Source organism: Vulpes lagopus, chromosome X (genome assembly GCF_018345385.1).
Source record: "Vulpes lagopus strain Blue_001 chromosome X, ASM1834538v1, whole genome shotgun sequence".
Classification (NCBI taxonomy): Eukaryota; Metazoa; Chordata; class Mammalia; order Carnivora; family Canidae; genus Vulpes; species Vulpes lagopus.
In genome coordinates this window covers 53688701-53711480 of record NC_054848.1, presented here as the reverse complement: position 1 = coordinate 53711480, position 22780 = coordinate 53688701, and the positions used below count along the sequence as shown (strand labels likewise).

The following is a 22780-nucleotide window of genomic DNA, read 5'->3' as shown; positions in this document are numbered from 1 at the left end:
AGAATCAGTTGGGAGCTAAAGGGGTTCTGGACCTAATTCTAACATGTGGGGAAGGAGGGTGTTTTTATATCAACAATTTTCCAACACCAGGAGCCTGGTGGAGAATTCAACTTAAGTCTGACACTATCTACCTAGAAATAGCATTAGATCCCACAGGTTCAGGTTTCTGTCTCAGGAGACTGCCCCTTTCTTCACTTCAGATGCAAATCACAAGTTCAGGTTGTCACTTGTGCTTCTGACCAACAGGCCAGAGGTTCTAGTGACCCTCTCTCTCCTTGGGTTTGATTAATTTGCTAGAGTAGTTCAAAGAACTCAGAGAAGCATTTTACTCACTAGATTACTGCTTTATTTTAAAAGGTTATAACCCAGGAACAGCCAGATGGAAGAGATGCACAGGGCAAGGTATGGGGAGAGGATGCAGAGCTTCTATGTCCTCTCTGAGCATGCTATTATCCCCACATCACTATGTGTTCACCAACCTAAAACATCAGTGAACCCTTTTGCTTTTTATTTATTTATTTGAGAGAGACAGAGAGAGTGAGCACACACACATGAGAGGGGGCAGAGGGAGAGGGAGAAGCAGATTCCTGCTGAGCAGGAAGCCTGATGCAGAGCCTGATCCCAGGACCCTGAGATCATGGCCTGAGCCAAAGGCAGATGGTTAACTGACTGAGCCACCCAGGTGCCCCTGTTTTGGGGGTTTTATGGAAGTTTCTTTACAAAGGCATGATTGATTAGATCAATGTCCATTGGTAACTGACTCAACCTCCAGCCCTTCTCTCCCTCCTGGAAATCAAGGGGTGGGATTGAAAATTCCAATCCTCTAATCATGGCTGGTTATCCTGGCAACCAGCTCTCACCCTTAGGTGCTTTCCAAAAGTTACCCCACTAACTTAAACCCAGTTGTGGTGGAAAGGTCTTTGTTATAATTTTTTTTTATGATAGTCACAGAGAGAGAGAGAGAGAGAGAGAGAGAGAGAGAGGGGCAGAGACATAGGCAGAGGGAGAAGCAGGCTCCATGCACCGGGAGCCCGATGTGGGATTCAATCCCGGGTCTCCAGGATCGCGCCCAGGGCCAAAGGCAGGCGCCAAACCGCTGCGCCACCCAGGGATCCCTGGTCTTTGTTATAAATAACAAGATATCCATTTCACCTTCATGGCTCTGAAGAAATTTCAGGAACTAAAGACAAGAGACTAAATATTATGACAAAAGATGCTCCCAATGATAGCTCTTATCACTCAGGAAATTCCAAGGGTTTTGGGAGCTGTGAACCAGGAACCATAAATGAATACCAAATGTATATGAGAATTATATTTTAGTCATCTGGGTGACTGAATATGTATTCCTTATAAATCACAGGTCCTCACCAGAAATAAGTAGCCAAGAAATGTACTCACTCTCTCTGCACCAAGCCTGAGACTCTCCTTGCCCACATAAAAATACTGAGGCTGGCAGGTAGAGCATACAAGAAAGACCTAGCTATTGCAGGCAGTCTGGTCTGAAAGTCTCTGTCCCTATGGGCTCAAAACTCTACCCCTACCCAAAGACACTGGGAGGGAAGACAGAACCAGACTTAGGACTCAGGTCACAAGAAACACCCCAGTTCCAGGAAGCTTCTCTATCTCACAAACCCAATAGCTCCTCCCCTGCCCAGAGACATTGGATCAGTGTGAGGGTAGGGGACATTGGTAGAGAAACCCACTGTGCCCATTTTTCACTCAGAGACATCCAGTGGTAGGCCCGGGAAAACCCTTTCTCTCCCATCAGGTATCACCAACAGGGACCAGTGGGAGCCCAATAGCACCAGATAAACCAAGCAAACCAAAATCATACCACAAAGTCTGTGAAAACCACGCTACCATTGGAACCCACAAAAGTAGGCCAAGACTCTCATGCTAAACCTAAACAATGTGGCTGTTAAAATAAAACAAATAGGAGCCAGAGTCTCCTAATATGATACATATCTATATATACGATACAGTAAAAAAAAAAAAAAATCACTCCTCTAACCAAGAAACAAGAAAATAATGACTTGAAAGAGAAAAGACAAGGCCAACACTGGGTTGAATCAGACATTGAAATTATTTGACAATATTTTAAGGCAGCCATCAAAAAATGCTTCAAAAATCATTTATAAATTTTCTTGAAACAAATGAAAAAATAGAAAACATCAACAAAGAAGCAGAAATTATAAGAACCAAATGGAAATTATAGGACTGAAAAATATAATGAGAGGACAAAAAAGATTGCTGGATGGCTCAATAGAATAATGGAGATGATAAGGGATAGTAATGGCAGAACAGTAGAATTCACCCTATATGAACAACAAGGAAAACATGGACAGAAAGTTATGAACAGGGCCTCAGGTACCTGTGGGAAAATAACAAAAGATCTAAAATTTGTATCATTGGAGTCCCAGAAAGACAGGTGAAAGGATGTGGGGCTGAAAGAATATGTGAAGAAATAATGGTTGAAATTTCCAAAATTTAGTAAAGGACACACATCCAGAAAATTGAGTGAACTCTAAACAGGATAAACTCAAGAAAAAATAATCCATGACAGGACAAATTGTAATTAAAAATTTTTAAGCTAAACACCAAAAAAAAAAAAAAAAACCTTGAAAGCAGAAAGAAAGAAATGACAGATTACCTATAGGGAAATATCAATCTAAAGACCAAGGGTTTCTATACTGAAACCCCAGAAGCTAGTAGAAAGTGTCACAATATTTTTCAAGTTCTGAAAGAAGACAACTGTCAATCATGAATTTTCTATCTTCAAGAGGGAAAGGGAAATAACACATTTTCAGATGAAGAAAAACCAACAATTTATTGCAGCAGACTTACCCTAAAAGACTGGCCAAAAGAAGTCCTTCTTTCCTTCACAAAGAAAATGATAAAAGAAGGAACCCTGGAACATTAGGAAGGAAAAAGGAGCAACGGAAAGAGCAGAAATATACGTAACACTGTAAACTATCCTTGTTCTCCTAAGTTGTAAAAATCTTTTTTGGTAATTGAAACAAAAATTATAAGATCATCTGACACTTTAGACAATGATATTTAACTATGGAGAAGGTAAAGAGACCTAAAAGTAAATGAAGTTTCTAAATTTCACTTGAAGTGGTAAAATGTTACCAGTAGATGGTTAATCATATATGTATAGTGTAATACCCAGACCAACCACTACAAAAATTATATAAAGAGATGCACTCAAAGACACTATAAATAAATCAAGCTAAAAATGTTCAAGCAACCCATGAGAAGACAAGAAAAACAGAAGAATAAGAGAAAACAGATAAAATGGATAATAAAATGGAAGATTTCCTCTACTGACTTAGTTCACGTAGCATTATATTCTCTAGCTCCATCCATGTGGAGTGCACTCATGATGAGCACCAGGTGATGTATGGAATTGTTGAATCACTATACTGTATACCTGAAACTAATATAACATTGTACATTAACTGGAATTTAAGTAAAAGTTTAAGTTAAAAAATTAAAAATGGCAGGCTTAGGCACCATTATTAAATGTATTACCTTAAAGGTAAATGGTCTAAATATACCAATTAAAAAGCAAAGACTTACACAGGAGCTAAAAATACATGAGAGACAAAGAGAGAGAGGCACAGACATAGGCAGAAGGAGAAGCAGGCTCCCTGGAGGGAGCCTGATGCGGGGACTCAATCCCAGGACCTCAGGATCAAGACCGGAGCCAAAGGCAGATGCTCAACCACTGAGCCAGCCAGATGCCCCCGCAATGATATATTCTTTACAAGAAACTCACTTCAGATTCAATAACACAAGTAAGTTGAAAGTAAAATGGTTGAAAAAGATAAACCATACAAATATTATTTTTTAAAAAGAATGATTATATTAATCAGATAAAGTAGATTTCACAGAGAAAAAAATTACTACAAACAGGGATATTACATAATAATAAAGGACCAATCCACCAGGAAGATGTAGCAATTCTGAATGTGTGTAACAAACAACAGAACTTCAAAATATATGAAAAAAAGCCTGATAGAAATAAATGTAGAAATAGAAAAATTCAGGATTATAGTTAAGGACTTAGACATTCCACGTTCAGCAAGTGATAGAACCACAAAAGAGAAAATTAACAAGGATATAGTAGATCGGAAAAATACAACCAACAGGATCTAATTTCTGTATATAGAACTCGTTGTTTAATAGAATACACATCTTTTTCACATGCTAATGAAACAGACCATATTCTGACACATAAAACAAACTTCTACAAATTTAAAGACATTAAAATCATACTAATTATATTATCTAATCATAATGGAATGAAACTAGAAATCAATAATAGACAATGGGAAATTTCTAAATAACTGGAAATTACACAACATGTTTCTATATAATCCATGGGTCAAAGAAGAAATATCAAAGAAATCAAAATTACATAGAAATGAGTGAAAATTAAAATGCAGCATAGCAAAATATTGAATTCACCTAAAGCAGTTCTGAGAAATAAATTTACAGCACTAAAGGCTATCATTAGAAATAAGAAAAGGTCTCAAATGAATAACCTATATTCCTGCCTTGAGAAATGAAAGGGAAAAAGCACAAAATAAACCTAGGGAAAGCAGAAAGAAAGAAATAAAGATATGAGCAAATTCAATGAAATTGAAAATAGGAAAACAAAATAGAAAAATCAAACAAATTGAATCTAAAAAAAATTGACAAAACTCTAGCAAGACTGACAAAAGTAAAAAAAGGCAAATTACCAATGTCAAAAATGAGACAGAGTATATCACTAATATCTACAGTCTTTACAAAGATAATAAAGGAATACTATAAATAACTTTATGGTCATAAATTTGATAACTGAGAATAAACAGGCCAATTCCTCAAAAAGCAAACTACTAAGCCTCAACCAAGATGAAATAAGCAATCTAGATAGCCTAACAAACAACAGAAAAATTCAATGTGTAATTTAAAAGTTCCTGACAAAGAAAGCTCTGGGCTTAGCTGGATTCACTTTAAAATTCTGCCAAACATTTAAAGAAGAAATAATTTCAATTTTATGAAATCTCCTTCAGAAAAGAGGAGATAACACTACCCAACTCATTGCATGAGGCTAATATTATCTTGATGCCAAAATCAGACAAAAGGGGAGCCCAGGTGGCTCAGTGGTTTAGCGCCGCCTTCAGCCCCCGGCCTGACTCTGGAGACCCACATCGGGTTCCCTGCATGGGGCCTGCTTCTCCCTCTGCCTGTGTCCCTGCCTCTCTCTCTGTGTCTCTCATGAATAAATAAATAAAATCTTTAAAAAAAAATCAGACAAAAAAGAATACAAAAAGAAAATTTGCCAATATTATGAACTTACATGTAAAATTCCTCATCAACATATAGACAAACTGAACACAACAGTATATAAAAAGCATTATACACCATGACCAAGTGGAGTTTTTTCCAACTATCTAAGGCTGGTCCAATGTTCAAAAATCAATCAATATAATTGACCATAATCAACATACTGAAGAAGAAAATCATATGATCATATCAATTGATGCAGAAAAGATACCTGATAAAATTCAAAATTCATTCATGAAAAAAGAAAATGCTCTTATCAATTTGGAATAGAAGGGACTTACTTCAATTTGATAAAAATATGTACTGAAATCCCATAGCTAACATCATACTTAATGATGAAAGACTGAATATTTTACTCCTAAGATAAAAACAAGGCAAGGCTACCTGCTCTTAATACCGTTATTTGACAAAGTACTGGAAGTTGAAAAAAAAGTGTGTAGATTAGAAGAAAGAAAAATATCTCTATGTGCAGATGCCATATGTATGTAGAAAAGCCCAATGAAAGTACAGAAATATTCCTAGAACTAATTGAGTTCACCAAGGTCAAGGTCACATTATAGAAAATCAATATACAAATATTTATTTTATTGTTTTTAATTGGAGTTCATTTGCCAACATATAGCATAACACCCAGTGCTCATCCCGTCAACTGCCCTCCTCAATGCCCATCACCTAGTCATCCCAACCCCCTGCCCACCTCCCTTTCCACTACCCCTTGTTTGTTTCCCAGAGTTAGGTGTCTCACATACAAATATTTAATTGCTTTTCTATATACTAACATGAACATGCAGAAACCAAAATTAAAACTTAATACAACTTGTGACATATTTTATAACTGGAAGTTCATGCCTCTTAATCCCCTTTACTCTGCAGTCCCCTCTCCTCTACAGAGATGAAAAGTATAGCTTAGAGAATATAGTCAATGATATTGTAATAACGATATACAGTGACAGATGGTGACAACACTTAACATGGTGAGCCTTGAGTAATGTACAGATGTCAAATCAATAGTATACCCCTGAAACCAATGAAACATTCTATGTCAACTATACTTAAATAATAAAAAACACAATACCACTTAAAATTGCTCTGAAAAAAATGGAATTACTTAGATATATGTTTTAACAAAACATGTACAGGATGAAAATTACAATGCTGTTTACAGAAATCAAATACCTAAATAGATGGAGAAATATACTATGTTTATGGATTGGAAGATAATATAGTAAAGATGTCAATTCTCCCCATATTGATCCACAGTTTTTTTTTAATTTTTATTTATTTATTCATGAGAGACACAGAGAGAGGCAGAGACAAAGGTAGAGGTAGAAGCAGGTTCCATGCAGGGAGCCTGATGTGGGACTCGATCCCGGGTCTCCAGGATCACACCCCAGGCCGAAGGAGGCACTAAACCGCTGAGCCACCAGGGCTGCCCAATCCACAGTTTTATAATAATTCTTATCAAAATCCCAGAAAGGATTTTTGTAGACAGGCAAACTTACCCAAAATTATTTGAAAAGGCACAGGCCCTAGAATAGCTAGAACAACCTTCAAAAAGAACAAAATAGTGGGATGAATTATTTCACCACTTATTAAGGCTTACTATATAGCTCTTGCAATCAAAACAGTATGGTATTGGTGAAGAATTAAACATATAGATCCATGTAACAGAGGACCCAGAAATAGGAATGGATAAATATGTTCAACTGATTTTTGACAAGAGTTCATAATCAATTCAATAGAGAAAGCATAGTCTTTCAACAAGTGATGCTGGAACAACAAATATCCACAGGCAAAGAAACTAACCTTGACCTATTCTTCATTCCTTACACAAAAACTAATTCAAAATAAATTATAGACTTACGTGTAAAAAGGTTTAGGAAAAAAAACATTGAAACCTTTGGGACTTAGAGATAGGCAAAGAGTTCTTGGACATGACACCAAAAGCATGATCCATAAGAGGAAAAATTGATAAAATGAACCTCATTAAAATTAAAAACTTTTGCTTTGTGAAAAACTATGTAAATAGACAAAAAGACAAGGTAACAGACTGGGAGAAAACATTTGCAAACCACATAATTGACAAAGGACATATTTAGACTATACGAAGAATTCTCAAAATTCAACAGTAAAAAAAAAAAAAACCTCTTAGACAATGGAAAAAGACATGACACTTAAAAGACACTTAAAGAGGATGTAAAGATGACAGAGAAGTACCTGAAAAAATGTTCAATATTATAGCCATTAAGAAAATGAAAATTAAAACCATAATAAGATTATCACTACATGGGACGCCTGCGTGGCTCAGTTGGTTGAATGTCTGCCTTCGGCTCAGGTCGTGATCCCAGGGTCCTGGGCTCAAGCCCCACATCTGCTTCTCCCTCTCCCTCTGTTCTCTCAAACAAACAAACAAACAAACAAATAAATCTTTTAAAAAAGATTATCACTACCCACGTATACAAATAGCAAAAACAAAAAATAGTGGGAACACCAAATGCTGGCCAAGTATGTGGATAAACAGGATCACTTACACACTGCTGATGGGAATGTAAAATGGTACAGCCTCTCTATAAAATAGTTTGGCAATTTCTTTTTTAAAAAAGAAACTAAATATACAACTACCAGAGAACCTAGCAACTATACTTCTGTGGCCTTTATCTCAGGAAAATGAAAACTTATGTTCATATAAAAACCTGTTCATGAATGTTTGTTGCAGCCTTATTTGTAACTGCCTAAAACTGGAATCAACTTTGATGTCCTTCAACAAGTAAAAGATTAAACAAACTATGGTACAACCATACCATGGAATACTAGCCAGAGACAGATAATAGATTTTGTTGGACTTCAAGTATGCACAAATTACAAGATCTTCTTTAAGAAAAATAATACAAAATTACAAATAAAGAGTTAGCTATAGGGCCTTAGAAGGGGCACCTGCAAATGAGGAACCTTGAAACTTAAGCTTTATTGGCTTCATCAAAAATCTACCTCTAATCACTGCTGTAGTACCAGTTCCTAGCACAGCTCCTCATACATGGTGGGTGTTCAATATAAATTAAATGAAAAAATATGTAGTAGCTTTATTTTTTTTTCTTAAAGATTTTACTTATGTATTCATGAGAGACACAGATCACAGAGGCAGAGGCACAGGCAGAGGGAGAAGCAGGCTCCATGCAGGGAGCCTGACATGGGACTTGATCCTGGGTCTCCAGGATCACACCCTGGACCAAAGGTGGTGCCAAACAGCTGAGCCACCTGGGCTGCCCCTATGAAGTAGCTTTAAAAAGGCCCATATCACCTAAAACTATGACAGAAGACATATCCAGATGAAGAATGTGAACATTCGGCCTGCTCAGATCACATCTAGAATATTTTTCCTATAAAATATTTTATAGAAAAATAGACAATTTCCCAATAAAACACAAAAGCCTTCTCTGACCCCAAAAAGCCTTGGTTGGAAGCCATGTGCTGTGTTTTGTTTTGCAGCCTTATCACCTTATTTTTTACTGTTCATGTCCTTGTCTACATCTTATAATAGATCTTAAGTTCCAGGAAGTCAGGGACTATGTCTCTTTCATTGTTACATTCCTAAATGCTGGCATAGTGGTATTCAGTATTTGTTTAATGAAGAATAAACCAGAGAACATCCAAACAAAAGTAGGCTAGAAAGACTTTAATACCATGTTTGTCTCATTCAAATACTTGTTGGATATCACAGACATTCAAATTTAAGACATGGTTCATGCCATCATGGAGCTCACCACTCAGAGGATGTGTGACAATACAGCTTTAAAATTATGACCACAATACAGTGTGGGAAGTGCAACAAAGTAACAAAGGAAGAGTTGGGGGATGTGGTGATTTCTGTATTCTATCTGAATGGCTGTCTAGTGGAAAAGAGTTTGTGCGTTTGTAGAAGGGAGGCACAGGGTAAATGACTGCAGTATTAATTACATAAGAAAGGCTTTTAATAACAACTAGATTAGCCTGCAAGTGGCAGTCTATTTCTGGAGAGGGCATAGTCTTCATTACCGACATGTTTCAAACCTAGGGTGTCAACCACTTGATAGAGATGTTGTAGAGGGGATTTACAGAGGAGATAAGGACTTAAGCTGGATGATCTTATGTCCTTTCTAACACATATATTCTGATACTTTTGGTCTTTTGTTTTAGATAAAGGAGGGGAAATCTATAGTTTCCAATGAGTCCTATACTAAATATCTCTGTCCAGTTCTATCTTAAGTAAAAGAAAATAAATTATGTCTCTCCATGTAGTACATATTAGACTTTAATCTAATCCCCCAAATTCCTTGTTTTGTGATAGTTTGAAATACTGTTATCTACTAAAATATATACAAGATGAAGTGAACAGGTTCTTTTGAAGTCATAGCTGCCACACAGTAGAGCTGATGACAAACTTCCCAGTTTTTCTAGATGTGCATAGGAAGAGGTTCCTCTGTTCCCCCATTGGAATCTGCCATATAGAGAGCACACTTATATTCTCAGATGTCTTCAGAAAACCTATACATTCTTTCCTCCCTTGTTCCCACCCTGATTATGGAACAGTAAACCTAAGGCTGATTTATTACTTTAAAACTAGTTATTGGGGCAGCCCTGGTGGCTCGGCGGTTTAGCACCGCCTTTGGCCCAGAATGTGATCCTGGAGACCCAGGATCGAGTTCCGCAATGGACTCCCTGCATGGAGCTTGCTTCTCTGCCTGTGTCTTTGCCTTTTTTCTCTGTGTGTCTCTCATGAATAAACAAAATCTTTAAAAAAAATAAATAAAATAAATAAAACCAGTTATTGTTTTCACAAAACAGATTTTTGTTCCTACAAAACAGATTTAACAAATTTGTTCCACCTGCTCAATTATGCTTCTGATTACTTTGTGGTTTTACTGAAGTTTCAAACCTAAGCCTCCAAGACTATATTCCACATGTAAACTCTAAAACATTGGTCCATTTAAGTGCTGCTCAAAAGAGTAAAGGGTGTGTGTGAGTTACGAAAATGAGACCAAGAGAAAAAGCGAATGAGTTTGTTACATCCTCTGGTAAGCAAATTGACTAAGGTCAACACCCTCCTAATAATAGGTATTACAGCAATGAGTATGGGGCAGGGGGTGAGGGGGAGAAGGTGACAGGTTTGATAATCACTACTCTTTTCGATGGTTATTAAACCATCTTGTCTAATAACAGCTTTCCCACATATGCCAAAATCAATCAGATCTCTAGAGGTTTCAAGTAGGTTGAAATGAAGTTTGGCCCAAATGACATAAAGTACTAGAAAACACTATAAATTAAGTGCTAAACATATGTTATCAATAATAATAATTACATAATATTATTATTACTATTCCACATAGTTCTTCCCATTCCAACTTCATTCTCTCTCTGTCACCCAGCTCTCTGACATAGTACCTCTGGTCATACCTCCTACTTCATTATTCCTTTTCACTTCCCCTCTGTAAATAAACTTCATGATGACACAACCAGTAACAATTGATGTTTATTAAATGCTTAACAGCATTACACTGAGATATATACTCCCTTATCTGATCTTTACAACAATCCGCTGCAGTAGACACTATAAAAGTCATTTTATTTAAATGGAAACTGAATCTAAACAAAATTAAGTAATTCGGCCAAGTTCATACAGCTAAGTGGCAAAGCCAGGCTGTTTGATTCCAAAGCACTTGATTTCCTTGGATTTCTCCAGACTCAGAGCACTGGAAAACTATTACTAATTAATAGAGATAAAAAGAACTATGACTTGAACGCTCTCTCACATTGGTGATTCACATCTCGCTGCTTCTAATTTTGCTCCTCTCCAACACTCTTATCATGCCTAATCAAGTTGATTTTCACTTATCACTAAGAGTAATGTCACATAGTCTTCTCCCTCAGACTTCTTAAAATAATCATTGATGCTTTTCTGCCTAAAATTTAAATCATACACATTTTTCATTCCTTTTCTACTTCCTAACTTGGTTCTTCTCTTACATCAAATATACTTATTTTGTCCTCTTTTTTCCTTTTTTTCCTATTTGTTTGTTGTTTATGCTGCTCCACATGCCTAAATAAATTCCTGGTGTTCTACTAAAGTTGAGACAAGGGTGTTTGGGTGGCTCAGTTGGTTAAACGACAACTCTTGATTTCAACTTGGGTCATGATCTCAGTGTCCTGAGATCAAGCCCCATGCTGGGCTCCACACTCAGGAAGGAGTCCGCTTGAGGATTCTCTGCCTCTCTCTCTTTCTCTCTAAAATAAATAAATAAATCTTTAAAAAAAAAAGATAAGACAAAAATCATAATCTAAAGAATATACAAGAAATATTTAAGTGTATTTAATAGATAAGCACTAAAGCAGAAACTATGAAAGTCAAAAAAGATGAAAACCCAACTAACCCCTGATCTGAAGAAGGCTGTAATTTAGCAGGAGATATAAAACATATATACATGTAGCCACAATTTATACAATTTTTTAAAGATTTTATTTATTTATTCATGAGAGATACAAAGAGAGAGAGAGAGGCAGAGACACAGGCAGAGGGAGAAGCAGGCTCCATGCAAGGAGCCCAACATAGGACTCTATCCCAGGACTCCAGCATCTATCCCTGGCAGACGCTAAATCAGACTCTAAACCGCTGAGCCACCCAGGGATCCCTAATTTATACAGTTTATATGCGAGTTCCTGAGAGTAGCTTGAAGCAGAAAAGTTAAGTAGAAAGACAGAGGAATTTCTGTATGGGGTGACTGGGAAGCTAGACAGCATTCTAAGTACTCTTATCCTCATTTGATAAATAAGGAAATTGAGGTACAGAACATATAGTCTTGGGAACTAAGGTTTTTCAAAGGCAAAAAACCTTAAATATTTGCAAATGACAGTTCTGTGTACAATGAGTAAACATTTATGTGTTAAAACATTAATGTGACAAAATAAATTTTTAAAAATATTTATTCACTCATTAGAGAGAGAGAGCGTGCACTAGAAAGAGAGCATTCTTTGGTGTTGAGTTTAATAAGTTCTTTATAGATTTTGGAAACTAGCCCTTTATCTGATATGTCGTTTGCAAATATCTTCTCCCATTCTGTAGGTTGTCTTTTAGTTTTGTTGACTGTATCCTTTGCTGTGCAAAAGCTTCTTATCTTGATGAAGTCCCAATAGTTCATTTTTGCTTTTGTTTCTTTTGCCTTTGCGGATGTATCTTGCAAGAAGTTACTGTGGCCGAGTTCAAAAAGGGTGTTGCCTGTGTTCTCCTCTAGGATTTTGATGGACTCTTGTCTCACATTTAGATCTCTCATCCATTTTGAGTTTACTTTGTGTGGGCAAAAGACATGAAGAGAAATCTCACAAAGGAAGACATGGACATGGCCAACATGCACATGAGAAAATGCTCTGCATCACTTGCCATCAGGGAAATACAAATCAAAACCACAATGAGATACCACCTCACCCCAGTGAGAATGGGGAAAATTAACAAGGCAGGAAACAACAAATGTTGGAGAGGATGCGGAGAAAAGGGAACCCTCTTACACTGTTGGTGGGAATGTTACCTGGTGCAGCCACTCTGGAAAACTGTGTGGAGGTTCCTCAAAGAGTTAAAAATAGACCTGCCCTACGACCCAGCAATTGCACTGTTGGGGATTTACCCCAAAGACTCAGATGCAATGAAACGTCGGGACACCTGCACCCCGATGTTTCTATCAGCAATGGCCACAATAGCCAAGCTGTGGAAGGAGCCTCGGTGTCCATCGAAAGATGAATGGATAAAGAAGATGTGGTTTATGTATACAATGGAATATTGCTCAGCCATTAGAAACGACAAATACCCACCATTTGCTTCAACGTGGATGGAACTGGAGGGTATTATGCTGAGTGAAATAAGTCAATCGGAGAAGGAGAAGCAGTGTATGTTCTCATTCATTTGGGGAATATAAATAATAGTGAAAGGGAATATAAAGGAAGGGAGAAGAAATGTTGGGAAATATCAGAAAGGGAGACAGAACATAAAGACTCCTAACTCGGGGAAACGAACTAGGGGTGGTGGAAGGGGGAAGGAGGGCGGGTGTTGGAGGGGAATGGGTGACGGGCACTGAGGTGGACACTTGACGGGATGAGCACTGGGTGTTTTTCTGTATGTTGGTAAATTGAACACCAATAAAAATTAATTAAAAAAAAGAAAAGGTCATCAGAAAGGTGCCCTAGGCCCATGTGACTGACCCTCAATAAAAAACATGGATATCAGAGATCCCTGGGTGGCTCAGCGGTTTGGTGCCTACCTTCAGCCCAGGGTGTGATCCTGGAGTCCCAGGATCGAGTCCCAAGTCGGGCTCCCTGCATGGAGCCTGCTTCTCCCTCTGCCTGTGTCTCTGCCTCTCTCTCTGTCTCTGTCTCTCATGAATAAATAAATCAAATCTTTATATAAAAAAAAAAAGAAAGAGAGCATTCGAGGATGGGTGGGGGGAAAGGCAAAAGGAGAAGGAGAAAATCCCAAGCAGAGTCCATGCTGATCACAGAGCCCAACATGGGGCTCAATCTCAGGACCCTGAGATCATGACATGAGCAGAAATCAAAAGTCAGACCTTAACCAACTGAGCCACCCAGGTGCCCCATAACAAAATAATTGTGATATCATCTAAAGTGGGGTAAAATGGTTCAATGTTCAGTACTTCCCTCTTATTCTTTCAGATTTCTTCTTTAAAAATCCATTTTGAATAATCCAAGGACAAGTAAAGGTGTAATCGAAACTGATCCTGTCTTCATTCTACAGCTTATTTTTCTTTCAATGATATTGTCCAGGATAGCTGTAGGTGGGCTACTCTCACTCTTGCAATCCACACAGGCTACAGTACCCTCTGCCTTCCTCCTAGGGAGCAAAGAGAACAATGCTGAAGAGGAAACATGCTCTAGGTTTCCAGTTAAGCCATTTTCATTTAATTTAGGGATATCAGTAGTTTTGTTTGGGAAAGATAGCCTTTAATCACCTGGGCTTCAGATAAGAATTAGCTTCACAATTACATTAGAAGTCAATGGTCTATAAGCTAGTCCATCTAGATAAGTCCATTTCCATGGCAAATGTGGAAAATGTTGGTGCATATAAATTAGTCAGATGTATGCATATACAGGTATAAAAATAAAATATCTAAACAGAATTACAAATGCTATATCAGGGCAGCCCATGTGGTTCAGCGGTTTAGCACTGCCTTCGGCCCAGGGCGAGATCCTAGGGATGAAGGATCAAGTCCCACGTCAGGCTCCCTGCATGGAGCCTGCTTCTCCCTCTGCCTGTGTCTCTGCCTCATTCTCTCTGGGTCTCTCATGAATAAACAAATAAAATCTTTAAAAAAATGCTATATCATTCTTCTACTAAATGAGATGAGTCTGTAGACAAATAGATTACTGATGAAACCATCATGCAGATATTCAGTGCTGAAAAAAATACGTCCTGAATTAGAGGTTCAGAAGCGTGATTTCAGAAATGTCTCTTGCCCTAGAAATGATTCCTTTTACTTGGCCACGATTCATAAAACAGCTGCTGAAAAGAAAAGACTACATTAATATTAGTCTATACTAACAGAACTCTAATGACTGAATTAAAGGAAGGCATAATTCCATTGTACTCTGGGCTGGACAAATAACCTCTAAAGTATGAGGTTCAGTTCTGTGTGTCCCATTTTAAAGAAGGAAATAAACAACTGAAGGTAGGTTCCAAGTAGGGTTTCTAGAGTAATACAAATCCTGTAAATCATTCATACAAAGAAGGAATAAAAAAAGTGGGGATGTTTGGGATAAATGTAAAACTAAGAGAAATTATAAAAGTTATCTTAAACACTAAAAGTACTGATCTGAAGAACATAAAACAGAATTACTCTGTCAGGCTCCAGGGGACAAATTTCTAGAAGTCCTGTGAGATCTTGTCCACCTACCTTCATTAGGTTGAAATTTCTCCTCTGTAAAATGAAGAGAATGAATAGGACAATCTTCCAGTCCCTCCTGCTCTAACAAAGATTCCTTAAATTGACTGGGCACTATGTTAAGTGCTTTACACTCATCTTCTTAAAACTTCACAACCACCCTCTTATCACCACCTGTACTTTATACATATGAAAACTGAACTCAGAGAAGTTGCATAATTTGCCTAAGATTACATTGCTAGTAAAGTACATGAATTGTCTAAAAGGGAAGTCTCTTAGGAGTGAATTCTTATCCATTCAGGAGTCTTCACCATCTATATCCCACAGGAAGAAAAATGTCTTATGGCTGGAGTTGGGGATCTATTGAGATGAGAACTTGCTCCTGGGAACTCTACTGATAAGGGCCCTGAGGGGATAGTGTGCTTTCCTATCATCAGTGCTAGAATCATGACATGATCATTTTGTGATCTACCTGTGTCAGGGTGGGCCACAGAGATCTTATCATAACTTAACCATAACCCTGCTCTCCAATTCAATTTTTCCAGCTATGTTGGTTATCCACAGGGTAAAGGTCATGATATACATGTTACCACAGCTAGCCAGACCTATGTGAAGTCAGGTATTATCAAATCTTCCTCATTTCAGAAGAATGTAAAACATCTAGGCCAAAAACTGAGTTCTTACTTGTGACAATAACATTCAATTCCTATTTCTAAAGATGCTATTCATTGACTCAAAGTTTGTAAGAAAAATGTCATTTCCTCAAATTATTAGCAAGCAATGAGAGTACATACATATGGAGGAGATTAGGCCAAAGGATACTCAGGAAGACAGAATTCAAATTCTACTAACAGGATGTAGAGACTTTTAATAAAAAGTAAAATTGGATCAGAGGTACCTTTCTGTGGCAACCCCCGCCACCACTGCAGAGCTCCCTTTCTTTAAATAAATCATATGTCACAATTTGAAAGGAGTTTTGATAACTTTGTAACAGTAATAAGGTATCATAAAATTCATTAAAAGGTCATAATTGTCTCTCAAAAATGTTAAAGTAGGGATCCCTGGGTGGCGCAGCGGTTTGGTGCCTTCCTTTGGCCCAGGGCGCGATCCTGGAGACCCGGGATCGAATCCCACGTCGGGCTCCCGGTGCATGGAGCCTGCTTCTCCCTCTGCCTGTGTCTCTGCCTCTCTCTCTCTCTCTCTGTGACTATCATAAATAAATAAAAAAAAAATTAAAAAAAAAATGTTAAAGTAATCTTAGAGATGGTGCTCCCCTTCAAGAAAGAGATTATAGATATTTGGTAGAAAAATGAAATTACTAATGAAATGAGAAAAAAAGATGAAAATAATATGGAGCATAATAATTTATTATATAGGATCTCAGCTGTGCTTTTTTAAAAAATATTTTATTTATTCATAGAGACACGGGGTGGGGGAGGCAGAAGCACAGGCAGAAGCACAGCAGGCTCCATGCAGGGAGCCCGACATGGGACTCGATCCAGGGTCCCCAGGATCAAACCCCGGGCTGCAGGCAGCGCTAAACCGCTGCGCAACCAGGGCTGCCCTCAGCTGTGCTTTTAGAGTCATCCAGATTAATATTAGACTGTCACTGTTTCACCTGATTACATTCAGAAATTGATGTGTCGGGTGGGGGGCACTTGACAGGATGAGCACTGGGTGTTATTCTGTATGTTGGTAAATTGAACACCAATAAAAAATAAATTTATTTAAAAAAAAGAAAAATAAAAAAAAAGAAATTGATGTGTCCTGAGTCTTAGTGAAAATGAAAATCAACTTGGTTTTATGATAGGCAGATAAAGCAGAAAAAGATATTTTTAGACTTTAGGAGAAAAGGTAATTTCTAATGTTTATATTTTTTTAATTTTTAAAAAGATTTTATTGATTTATTCATGAGAGACACAAAGAGAGAGAGAGAGGCAGAGACAAGGCAGAGGGAGAAGCAGGCTCCATGCAAGGAGCCCAACATAGGACTCTATCCCAGGACTCCAGCATCTATCCCTGGCAGACGCTAAATCAGACTCTAAACCGCTGAGCCACCCAGGGATCCCTAATTTATACAGTTTATATGCGAGTTCCTGAGAGTAGCTTGAAGCAGAAAAGTTAAGTAGAAAGACAGAGGAATTTCTGTATGGGGTGACTGGGAAGCTAGACAGCATTCTAAGTACTCTTATCCTCATTTGATAAATAAGGAAATTGAGGTACAGAACATATAGTCTTGGGAACTAAGGTTTTTCAAAGGCAAAAAACCTTAAATATTTGCAAATGACAGTTCTGTGTACAATGAGTAAACATTTATGTGTTAAAACATTAATGTGACAAAATAAATTTTTAAAAATATTTATTCACTCATTAGAGAGAGAGAGCGTGCACTAGAAAGAGAGCATTCTTTGGTGTTGAGTTTAATAAGTTCTTTATAGATTTTGGAAACTAGCCCTTTATCTGATATGTCGTTTGCAAATATCTTCTCCCATTCTGTAGGTTGTCTTTTAGTTTTGTTGACTGTATCCTTTGCTGTGCAAAAGCTTCTTATCTTGATGAAGTCCCAATAGTTCATTTTTGCTTTTGTTTCTTTTGCCTTTGCGGATGTATCTTGCAAGAAGTTACTGTGGCCGAGTTCAAAAAGGGTGTTGCCTGTGTTCTCCTCTAGGATTTTGATGGACTCTTGTCTCACATTTAGATCTCTCATCCATTTTGAGTTTACTTTGTGTGGGCAAAAGACATGAAGAGAAATCTCACAAAGGAAGACATGGACATGGCCAACATGCACATGAGAAAATGCTCTGCATCACTTGCCATCAGGGAAATACAAATCAAAACCACAATGAGATACCACCTCACCCCAGTGAGAATGGGGAAAATTAACAAGGCAGGAAACAACAAATGTTGGAGAGGATGCGGAGAAAAGGGAACCCTCTTACACTGTTGGTGGGAATGTTACCTGGTGCAGCCACTCTGGAAAACTGTGTGGAGGTTCCTCAAAGAGTTAAAAATAGACCTGCCCTACGACCCAGCAATTGCACTGTTGGGGATTTACCCCAAAGACTCAGATGCAATGAAACGTCGGGACACCTGCACCCCGATGTTTCTATCAGCAATGGCCACAATAGCCAAGCTGTGGAAGGAGCCTCGGTGTCCATCGAAAGATGAATGGATAAAGAAGATGTGGTTTATGTATACAATGGAATATTGCTCAGCCATTAGAAACGACAAATACCCACCATTTGCTTCAACGTGGATGGAACTGGAGGGTATTATGCTGAGTGAAATAAGTCAATCGGAGAAGGAGAAGCAGTGTATGTTCTCATTCATTTGGGGAATATAAATAATAGTGAAAGGGAATATAAAGGAAGGGAGAAGAAATGTTGGGAAATATCAGAAAGGGAGACAGAACATAAAGACTCCTAACTCGGGGAAACGAACTAGGGGTGGTGGAAGGGGGAAGGAGGGCGGGTGTTGGAGGGGAATGGGTGACGGGCACTGAGGTGGACACTTGACGGGATGAGCACTGGGTGTTTTTCTGTATGTTGGTAAATTGAACACCAATAAAAATTAATTAAAAAAAAGAAAAGGTCATCAGAAAGGTGCCCTAGGCCCATGTGACTGACCCTCAATAAAAAACATGGATATCAGAGATCCCTGGGTGGCTCAGCGGTTTGGTGCCTACCTTCAGCCCAGGGTGTGATCCTGGAGTCCCAGGATCGAGTCCCAAGTCGGGCTCCCTGCATGGAGCCTGCTTCTCCCTCTGCCTGTGTCTCTGCCTCTCTCTCTGTCTCTGTCTCTCATGAATAAATAAATCAAATCTTTATATAAAAAAAAAAAGAAAGAGAGCATTCGAGGATGGGTGGGGGGAAAGGCAAAAGGAGAAGGAGAAAATCCCAAGCAGAGTCCATGCTGATCACAGAGCCCAACATGGGGCTCAATCTCAGGACCCTGAGATCATGACATGAGCAGAAATCAAAAGTCAGACCTTAACCAACTGAGCCACCCAGGTGCCCCATAACAAAATAATTGTGATATCATCTAAAGTGGGGTAAAATGGTTCAATGTTCAGTACTTCCCTCTTATTCTTTCAGATTTCTTCTTTAAAAATCCATTTTGAATAATCCAAGGACAAGTAAAGGTGTAATCGAAACTGATCCTGTCTTCATTCTACAGCTTATTTTTCTTTCAATGATATTGTCCAGGATAGCTGTAGGTGGGCTACTCTCACTCTTGCAATCCACACAGGCTACAGTACCCTCTGCCTTCCTCCTAGGGAGCAAAGAGAACAATGCTGAAGAGGAAACATGCTCTAGGTTTCCAGTTAAGCCATTTTCATTTAATTTAGGGATATCAGTAGTTTTGTTTGGGAAAGATAGCCTTTAATCACCTGGGCTTCAGATAAGAATTAGCTTCACAATTACATTAGAAGTCAATGGTCTATAAGCTAGTCCATCTAGATAAGTCCATTTCCATGGCAAATGTGGAAAATGTTGGTGCATATAAATTAGTCAGATGTATGCATATACAGGTATAAAAATAAAATATCTAAACAGAATTACAAATGCTATATCAGGGCAGCCCATGTGGTTCAGCGGTTTAGCACTGCCTTCGGCCCAGGGCGAGATCCTAGGGATGAAGGATCAAGTCCCACGTCAGGCTCCCTGCATGGAGCCTGCTTCTCCCTCTGCCTGTGTCTCTGCCTCATTCTCTCTGGGTCTCTCATGAATAAACAAATAAAATCTTTAAAAAAATGCTATATCATTCTTCTACTAAATGAGATGAGTCTGTAGACAAATAGATTACTGATGAAACCATCATGCAGATATTCAGTGCTGAAAAAAATACGTCCTGAATTAGAGGTTCAGAAGCGTGATTTCAGAAATGTCTCTTGCCCTAGAAATGATTCCTTTTACTTGGCCACGATTCATAAAACAGCTGCTGAAAAGAAAAGACTACATTAATATTAGTCTATACTAACAGAACTCTAATGACTGAATTAAAGGAAGGCATAATTCCATTGTACTCTGGGCTGGACAAATAACCTCTAAAGTATGAGGTTCAGTTCTGTGTGTCCCATTTTAAAGAAGGAAATAAACAACTGAAGGTAGGTTCCAAGTAGGGTTTCTAGAGTAATACAAATCCTGTAAATCATTCATACAAAGAAGGAATAAAAAAAGTGGGGATGTTTGGGATAAATGTAAAACTAAGAGAAATTATAAAAGTTATCTTAAACACTAAAAGTACTGATCTGAAGAACATAAAACAGAATTACTCTGTCAGGCTCCAGGGGACAAATTTCTAGAAGTCCTGTGAGATCTTGTCCACCTACCTTCATTAGGTTGAAATTTCTCCTCTGTAAAATGAAGAGAATGAATAGGACAATCTTCCAGTCCCTCCTGCTCTAACAAAGATTCCTTAAATTGACTGGGCACTATGTTAAGTGCTTTACACTCATCTTCTTAAAACTTCACAACCACCCTCTTATCACCACCTGTACTTTATACATATGAAAACTGAACTCAGAGAAGTTGCATAATTTGCCTAAGATTACATTGCTAGTAAAGTACATGAATTGTCTAAAAGGGAAGTCTCTTAGGAGTGAATTCTTATCCATTCAGGAGTCTTCACCATCTATATCCCACAGGAAGAAAAATGTCTTATGGCTGGAGTTGGGGATCTATTGAGATGAGAACTTGCTCCTGGGAACTCTACTGATAAGGGCCCTGAGGGGATAGTGTGCTTTCCTATCATCAGTGCTAGAATCATGACATGATCATTTTGTGATCTACCTGTGTCAGGGTGGGCCACAGAGATCTTATCATAACTTAACCATAACCCTGCTCTCCAATTCAATTTTTCCAGCTATGTTGGTTATCCACAGGGTAAAGGTCATGATATACATGTTACCACAGCTAGCCAGACCTATGTGAAGTCAGGTATTATCAAATCTTCCTCATTTCAGAAGAATGTAAAACATCTAGGCCAAAAACTGAGTTCTTACTTGTGACAATAACATTCAATTCCTATTTCTAAAGATGCTATTCATTGACTCAAAGTTTGTAAGAAAAATGTCATTTCCTCAAATTATTAGCAAGCAATGAGAGTACATACATATGGAGGAGATTAGGCCAAAGGATACTCAGGAAGACAGAATTCAAATTCTACTAACAGGATGTAGAGACTTTTAATAAAAAGTAAAATTGGATCAGAGGTACCTTTCTGTGGCAACCCCCGCCACCACTGCAGAGCTCCCTTTCTTTAAATAAATCATATGTCACAATTTGAAAGGAGTTTTGATAACTTTGTAACAGTAATAAGGTATCATAAAATTCATTAAAAGGTCATAATTGTCTCTCAAAAATGTTAAAGTAGGGATCCCTGGGTGGCGCAGCGGTTTGGTGCCTTCCTTTGGCCCAGGGCGCGATCCTGGAGACCCGGGATCGAATCCCACGTCGGGCTCCCGGTGCATGGAGCCTGCTTCTCCCTCTGCCTGTGTCTCTGCCTCTCTCTCTCTCTCTCTGTGACTATCATAAATAAATAAAAAAAAAATTAAAAAAAAAATGTTAAAGTAATCTTAGAGATGGTGCTCCCCTTCAAGAAAGAGATTATAGATATTTGGTAGAAAAATGAAATTACTAATGAAATGAGAAAAAAAGATGAAAATAATATGGAGCATAATAATTTATTATATAGGATCTCAGCTGTGCTTTTTTAAAAAATATTTTATTTATTCATAGAGACACGGGGTGGGGGAGGCAGAAGCACAGGCAGAAGCACAGCAGGCTCCATGCAGGGAGCCCGACATGGGACTCGATCCAGGGTCCCCAGGATCAAACCCCGGGCTGCAGGCAGCGCTAAACCGCTGCGCAACCAGGGCTGCCCTCAGCTGTGCTTTTAGAGTCATCCAGATTAATATTAGACTGTCACTGTTTCACCTGATTACATTCAGAAATTGATGTGTCGGGTGGGGGGCACTTGACAGGATGAGCACTGGGTGTTATTCTGTATGTTGGTAAATTGAACACCAATAAAAAATAAATTTATTTAAAAAAAAGAAAAATAAAAAAAAAAGAAATTGATGTGTCCCTGAGTCTTAGTGAAAATGAAAATCAACTTGGTTTTATGATAGGCAGATAAAGCAGAAAAAGATATTTTTAGACTTTAGGAGAAAAGGTAATTTCTAATGTTTATATTTTTTTAATTTTTAAAAAGATTTTATTGATTTATTCATGAGAGACACAGAAAGAGAGGCAGAGACATAGGCAGAGAGAGAAGCAGGCTCCATTCAGGAAGCCTGATGTGGGATTTGAAACACCAGGTGTTGGCAAGGATGTGGAGAAAGAGGAACCCTCTTGTACTACTGGTAGGAATGCAAACTGGTGAAGCCACTCTAGAAAACAGAATGGATGTTCCTCAAAAAGTTAAAAATGGAACTACCCTAAGATCCAGCAAAATTGTACCACTGGTTCTTTTCCCAAGGAATACAAAAATACTAATTTAAAGGGATACATGCAGCCCTGTGTTTA

General features: G+C 38.1%; 1 protein-coding gene across 5 annotated transcripts in view; it reads right to left on the bottom strand.

Annotated features, from left to right (window-relative positions):
- The window catches only part of EDA (ectodysplasin A), a 435889-nt gene that overhangs the window by 342595 nt on the left and 70514 nt on the right, over positions 1-22780 (bottom strand). The window lies entirely within an intron of this gene.